Raw genomic sequence first — 6,841 nt, forward strand, 5'->3', positions numbered from 1 at the left:
TCTGGGAATATACTCTCAGAGTTATAATGCCTGTCCAATTAGCAAATATTTTTGAGAACTTTCTTTTTGCTAGGAATTGCAGATACATGCATTTCTGCTCTAACATTAAATACATTTTACTGAAAAATTTTGCATCCTGTATTATGGGAAAAAATAGGATTGGAGGCAGTTCAATAAAAACTTAAGAAACTTTGGAATAGAACTCTAACACGCATACACTAATAATCTTAATAAAAATTATTAGCACAAGTAAATCTTTAGCATCACTTGAACCTACCCTCTTTCGCAAGCCCTATACCTTGGAGTTTGCTCTCCTCCCACACGTCCTCCTCAGAGGTGTAGGGCCTGAAGACATTTGATTTTAATAGAAGCCAGTTTCATCAAAATTAAAACCATAAGGTGGGCTCGCAGCAGTGCTGGGGATGGTAGGAGCAGGAGCTGGAACAGAGGCAGGGTCGAGGCCAGGCTCTGTACCCACCACCCACGCATCCCCCGTGCATCCCCGCGCCTCCCCGAGCATCCCAGTGCAACCTCGTGCTTCCTCGCATATCCTCGCACATCCGCCACCCTCAGCCGGCAGGATGGACAGCGCGTTGGGGGTCCTGGGCTCTGGAGACCAAGACCCCACCACCAAGCTCTTTTCATGGTGCTGGGCGCAGGGGTGACAGAGCTCAGTCACCAGCTGCTCTACATGGAGCTGCCCATCAGACGGGTCATGAGCCAATACCCACACCATTGAGACCAATGGGCTGGGGAGGAAGGTCCTCCACCCTCCGACCTTCTTCACCTATGCCAAGGACATTGTGCAAGTGGATGGGAAGATAGGCTGTTCCGAGGCCTGAGCTGCTGGCTGACGTCCACTGCCCTCTCCACCATGACCCCCGGGCAGCATGAAGAAGATTTTCTCTCCGGATGATATCGAGCAGGTTTCCAGCAAGGATGACACGAAGATTTCTCTGAAGACTGTGGTGAAGGAGACCTCCTACCTGATGATGATGCAGGGAATGTCCCACATATTGGGTCACCCCTTACGTGTCATCTCAATAGCTGCACGGTCCATTTTGTGGGACTAGAGACGAAGTACACTGGAGAGTTGAGCTCCATTGGGAAGATTTTCAAAGATGAGGGGCTGCTGGGACTCTTTGTCAGCTAAATCCCTCACATCCTGGAAGATGCGGTTTTCTTGCAGGGCTGTAACCTGCTGGCCACTTCCTCAGTGCCTACCTGGTGGATGACAGCTTCAGCCAGGCCCTGGCCATCCATTCCGAGCTATCCCACAGGGGTGGCAGTGGCATGCCAACCTACCCCTTCCTGCTGGTGGGCGATCTCATGGCTGCAGGCCGGGCTCCCCACTCACTCCCCAGAGTTCAAATCCGGATCCACTGCTGGAAGGACGTGAGTGGGCAGGGCAAGCCTTTCCGTGGCTCCAGCCTGCCTTTCCACCACCAGGTGTCATCATGCTTTGCCCTGGAGTACCCCGAACCACCTCAAAAAACACTGTGTCTTAAACAACAAAGACCAAAGAACAAAGTATAGCACAGGGAAATATACTCAATATCTTGAATTAACTTTTAATGGAAAAGAATCTGAAAAAGAATACCTAAATATATATAACTGAATCATTTTGCTGTACACTTGAAACTAACACAACATTGTAAATTAACCGTACTTCAATTTTTAAGAAAAGAAACACACACACACACAAACCCACACTATCTCAGCCTGGCCACCGTGAGTGAGGCCTGATCGTCTCCAGGCACCTGTTACATGACCAACCCAGCAACACCTAGATGTGCTCCAGCCCAGGTGGGCTCTGGGTTCCATATTTGCCATGTGTCTGCACAGAAGCAGGGGATGGGTGGAAGTGAGCCTACACCCAGTGGCTTGGTCACTGTTAGACCTGAGGAAGCGGGGTGGCATTGAGGAATTGGGGCAGAATCCCCTTCCATTGCAGATTTGCCGAGTTTGCCTTGTGCTGGGGCCAGAGAATGGCTTGTGGAGGCCCAGGTCAGAAGGGCAAAGACTCAGGGGGTCAGGTACCACCCCCCATTCACACCCCTCGAGTTGGCCCCAGCTCTCATCCTTTAGCACAGCTGGGAGCATCGCTCTCCTACTTTGTAAATAGGGTGTGATCCCCTTTCAGGAGGCCACCATCATGTCTGGGCACGTGCTAGGAAGTCCTGGCTAGGTTCTGCTTTCATTTTTCTCAGCACTACTTTTCTGATAAGAAGAAGGCAGCACCTTCTGAATGGGACATCGTGTGACTGCTCAGAACGTGTCCCCCTCTTCATCAGTTTCATGGTGTCGCCTCATGTGCAGGACCTGGTCACCCGTGCAGCTGTGAACACCCAGAAGTTAGGCAGATCAGGGTCTCTAGTCCTACCCAGTTTAAAAGTTCCTAATAAGATTTGACCTTTTCTCCCTCAAATAAATGTATTGGTGGTGATTTGCGGGAAAAAAACCCTACACTCTGAAGGGGATCAGAACATGCCACCCCCAAATATGCCATCCTGCTATATGGATTATTTTGAGCTGCATACACTTGAGGAATAGCAGGTGCAAGAAAGGGTCTCTGACCTCCCTCTTTCTACCTAAAAGCAGGACATACAATTTCATATGAGAAAAGTGCTCTCCCTGCACCAGGAAGAAGAGAACATTCTTATCTCCAGACGTGAAAAGTTGACACCACGATGAATCTATGCAAACAAACCTACTAAAATAACCTTTATCTCCCATTAGTTTCCCCCACATATTTCCTAACTTTCCCACAATTTGGCAGCCCCAGCCCAGCCCCTTTTCCCTTTGTCATGTCTGGTCTCCACAGCGAACTGTTCTTTGTTAACATGGCATGTAAGTTTCCAGGTCTATCCCATCCTTACAATATCTCTTTCTTTTCTATGAAGGCTTTCATGCCACATAAAATATTAACATCAAGTAAAATTTGTATGTTTTTCCTCCTATTAATCTGTCTGTCAGTTTAATTTACAAGACTTATTACACAACCTAAGAAGACAGAAGAAAAGTCTTATCTTCCCTACAAATCCAATAGTACCTAGGATTCCACACCCACGATTTTTTTAAAACATGGGAAAATATCTTTGCAACATCTTTATCCACACTTGCAGTCTCTCCTAATAACTTAAAATAGTAGAAAGTTAGCAGTTCCTAAAGCCACTAAATCATCTGTTTCTTGCATAAAGAAAGGTACACTGGCCAGAGTTTTAGGTGTTTTCCTTTATAAGGCTAAATTTTCTTCTTTAATTGTAAGAAAGCTTACATTGGATCATTTCAAAACATGAACCTGCTGGGGACTTCCCTGGTGGCACAGTGGTTAAGAATCTGCCTGCCAATGCAGGGGACACAGGCTCAAGCCCTGGTCTGGGAAGATCCCACATGTTGCGGAGCAACTAAGTCTGTGCACCACAACTGCTGAGCCTGCACTCTAGAGACCGCGAGCCACAACTACTGAAGCCCACATGCCTAGAGCCTGTGCTTCGCAACAAGAGAAGCTGCTGCAATGAGAAGCCCGCACACCGCAATGAAGAGTAGCCCCCACTTGCCGCAACTAGAGAAAACCCACGTGCAGCAACGAAGACCCAGTGCAGCCAAAAATAAATAAAATTTTTAAAAAACAAAAAAACATGAACCTTCTGAGCCAACTCATATATGAATCAACACAACTTTCTTTTAAATGCCATCTTTCCATTATTTACAACCTTAAGAAACACACACTGCTTCGGAAAAAATCCTATGACCAGGCATGGTCCCAAATCACAAATAATTCACAGTTTAGTAGGAAAGGTAGTCACACTCAAATCATACTGTCTTAAAATAACTACTTTATTGGAGAGAGAAAGAAGGGCTAGAAGAAATCATGGTACACAATGATGAAATTTCTGGAGCTAACTTTGAAAGATTTCTCAAGTTGTTTATAATAGAAGAAACACTGAAAAAAGAAGAAGAAGAAGAAAGAGAAGGAGAAGAAGAAGGAGAAGAAAAAGAAACATGTTGCTAGGCAGAAGGGAGTCTGGGAATACATTTCAAGAAGAAGCAACTGGAAATGCAAAGATGTAAGGTCCCTCCTCAGAGCACAGAAGAAGAAGGTCCCTCTATCTCTCTCGTCTCAACAATTTTTTGACATTTTATCCCTGACTCTTCTGGTTCTAATAATCATTGGGAAACTGTGGTCAGGCCTTATTTACTCAAACTCAACTTCTCCGTTTTCTTGTGAGGATGTTTTGGAGAGTGGAGGTGAACTGGGGTGAAGAAAACTGTCTCCAAGGCTGGATTTGGCTATTCTCCTAGGTGAGGACTGTGAACAATCTCTCACCCGGAGTGGGTGCACGTCTTGGGAAAATAGCTCCACTGGTTTAGAAGATGGCTGTGTGCATGTGGGATGGCAGAAATGGAGACCACAAAAGGTGATTGATAAAATCCTCACCGGGAGACAAGGAGAGGATTTTAACTCAGTCCACTGAGGAACTGGGAAGATGCTGAGAATTCTGCTACAAGTGCTACATGATGATGATGGTGGTGAAAAAAAAGTTTTAATAGAATTTTTTAGTATACTCCAGTTATTTGCTCTATAGTATCTAATGGAACCCTTCCCAGTAATCCCTAAAACATGCAATAAAACTCTTGATTTGTAGTTCCTTTGGAGGGAGGATCAGGAGATGTACCACGTGGGAGATGAAAAATTCCCATTCCCACATAATAGAAACAGAGTAAGAGAGAACATTTAAGAAGAGCTTTAGTGGGATGACATATTTAAATTCCTGAAATAAAAAGATTATCAACAAAGAATCTTATATCCAGCAAAATTATCCTTCAAAATTAAATAAATTAATAATAATAATTTTATATAATAATATATAATTTTAAATAATTTTAAAATATAATGATTATATATTATTATAATTATTATATGATTATTATATAATATTAATATATAATGATATTGTATTTTATATAATTTTAAATATAATAATAATTAATTAATTAAAATTAAATAAATATGAAATAAAAGAAGAGCTTTGGACTTCTTAAAACCACGACCTAGCTGTTGGAATCAGTCCTGTCTAGATTTTAAGGAACCAGGAGACTCCAGTTAACATTGAGTTAAACCTGTGATCTTTGTTTACGTTAACTTTTTTTTTAATATAAATTTATTTATTTATTTTTTCGCTGCATTGGGTCCTCATTGCTGCATGCGGCCTTTCTCCAGTTGCACCGAGCAGGGGCCACTCTTCGCTGCAGTGTGTGGGTCTCTCATTGCGGTGGCTTCTCCCGTTGCAGAGCACAGGCTCTAGGCAAGCGGGCTCAGTAGTTGTGGCTCGTGGGCTCCAGAGCGCAGGCTCAGCAGTCGTGGCCCATGGGCCTAGCTGTTCCGAGGCATGTAGGATCCTCCTGGACCAGGGCTTGAACTCACATCCCCTGCATTGGCAGGTGGACTCCCAACCACTGTGCCATCAGGGAAGTCCTGTTTACGTTAACTTTTAATATCCTATGTTTATCCCTCCTGACAGCAATTTTATACACTTTTCACACAAAGACATTGACCTTTGGATGTGTTCCGTAGGCAACCAATTGCCCAAAAGGGACTAACAGGAGTCAATTTATTTTTAGCATGTGTTCCCAAAAGAAAACCTTTTGCCTTCAGGTAATGGTGATAAAGAAAGGAAGTGAGCAGAGAATCAGCTTTGTGTCCCCATCCATCCTCAAAGGGAAGGTACTCAAACTCAAGTTTATGGCTTTTTTAGTTTTGTATATTCAGCACTTAGTCCATTGCCTAGCTAGTAGCCTATATTGGCAATCAATTTAGCTCATGTGATTGTGGAATCTGGCAAGTCCAAAGTCTGCAAAGTAGGGCAGTGCCTGCAGACCTTCAAAGGGAAGGTACTCAAACTCAAGTTTATGGCTTTTTTAGTTTTGTATATTCAGCACTTAGTCCATTGCCTAGCTAGTAGCCTATATTGGCAATCAATTTAGCTCATGTGATTGTGGAATCTGGCAAGTCCAAAGTCTGCAAAGTAGGGCAGTGCCTGCAGACCTAGGAAGGAGTTGATGCTTCAGTTTGAGTCTGAAGGTGTCTCCTAGAAGAATTCTCTCTTCATTATTTTTTAACATTAATTTTTTAAAAAATTGAAGTATAGTTGGATTACAATGTTGTGTTAGTTTCTGGTGTATAGCAAAGAACATATATATATATATGGTTTTTTTCAGATTCCTTTCCATCCTAGGTTATTACAAGATGTTGATTATAATTCCCTGTGCTATACAGTAGGACCATGTTGTTTACCTGTTTTATGTATAGTAATGTGTATCTGCTAATCCCAAACTCTGTATTTATCCCTCCTCCCCGCTTTCCCCTTTGGTAACCATAAAGAGTTTTTGGTTTGGGAGAGGGCAGTCTTTTTCTATTAAGGCCTTCAACTGATTGGATGAGGTGGACTCACGTTATAGAGGGTAATTGGCTTTACTTGCAGCCTACTGATTTAAATGTTAGGCTCATCAGAAAAATACCTTCACAGAAACATCTAGATAATGTTTAACCAAATAACTTGGCATTGTGGTCTAGCTAAGTTGACAGATAAAACTAACCAGCACACCAATGAACCCCAGAAGCTCCATCCACGTGCCCATCCCAATCACGACTCTTTCCCCCCACCCCACACCCAGCAAGTAACCATTACCCTGATGATATAGTAATCATTTTTGTGTGTATTTTTAAAAAATAATTTTAGTGCATCCCTAGACATGGTAGTTTATTCTTGCCTATTCGTTTTAATTCAATATTCCTTGAAGGTCTATTTTACTCCATAGAATCCAAACCATGTCTTTC

General features: G+C 43.1%; 1 pseudogene across 1 annotated transcript; it reads left to right on the forward strand.

The window, feature by feature from the left end:
- Window positions 1-422: 422 nt before the first annotated feature.
- Window positions 423-1,536, forward strand: LOC309967619 (mitochondrial carrier homolog 1-like; annotated as a pseudogene). The gene has a single exon. The product of its transcript is annotated as a mitochondrial carrier homolog 1-like (transcript).
- The last annotated feature ends 5,305 nt before the right edge of the window (window positions 1,537-6,841 follow it).

This window comes from Leucopleurus acutus, assembly GCF_964270905.1.
Source record: "Leucopleurus acutus genome assembly, chromosome: 10".
Lineage (NCBI taxonomy): Eukaryota > Metazoa > Chordata > Mammalia > Artiodactyla > Delphinidae > Leucopleurus > Leucopleurus acutus.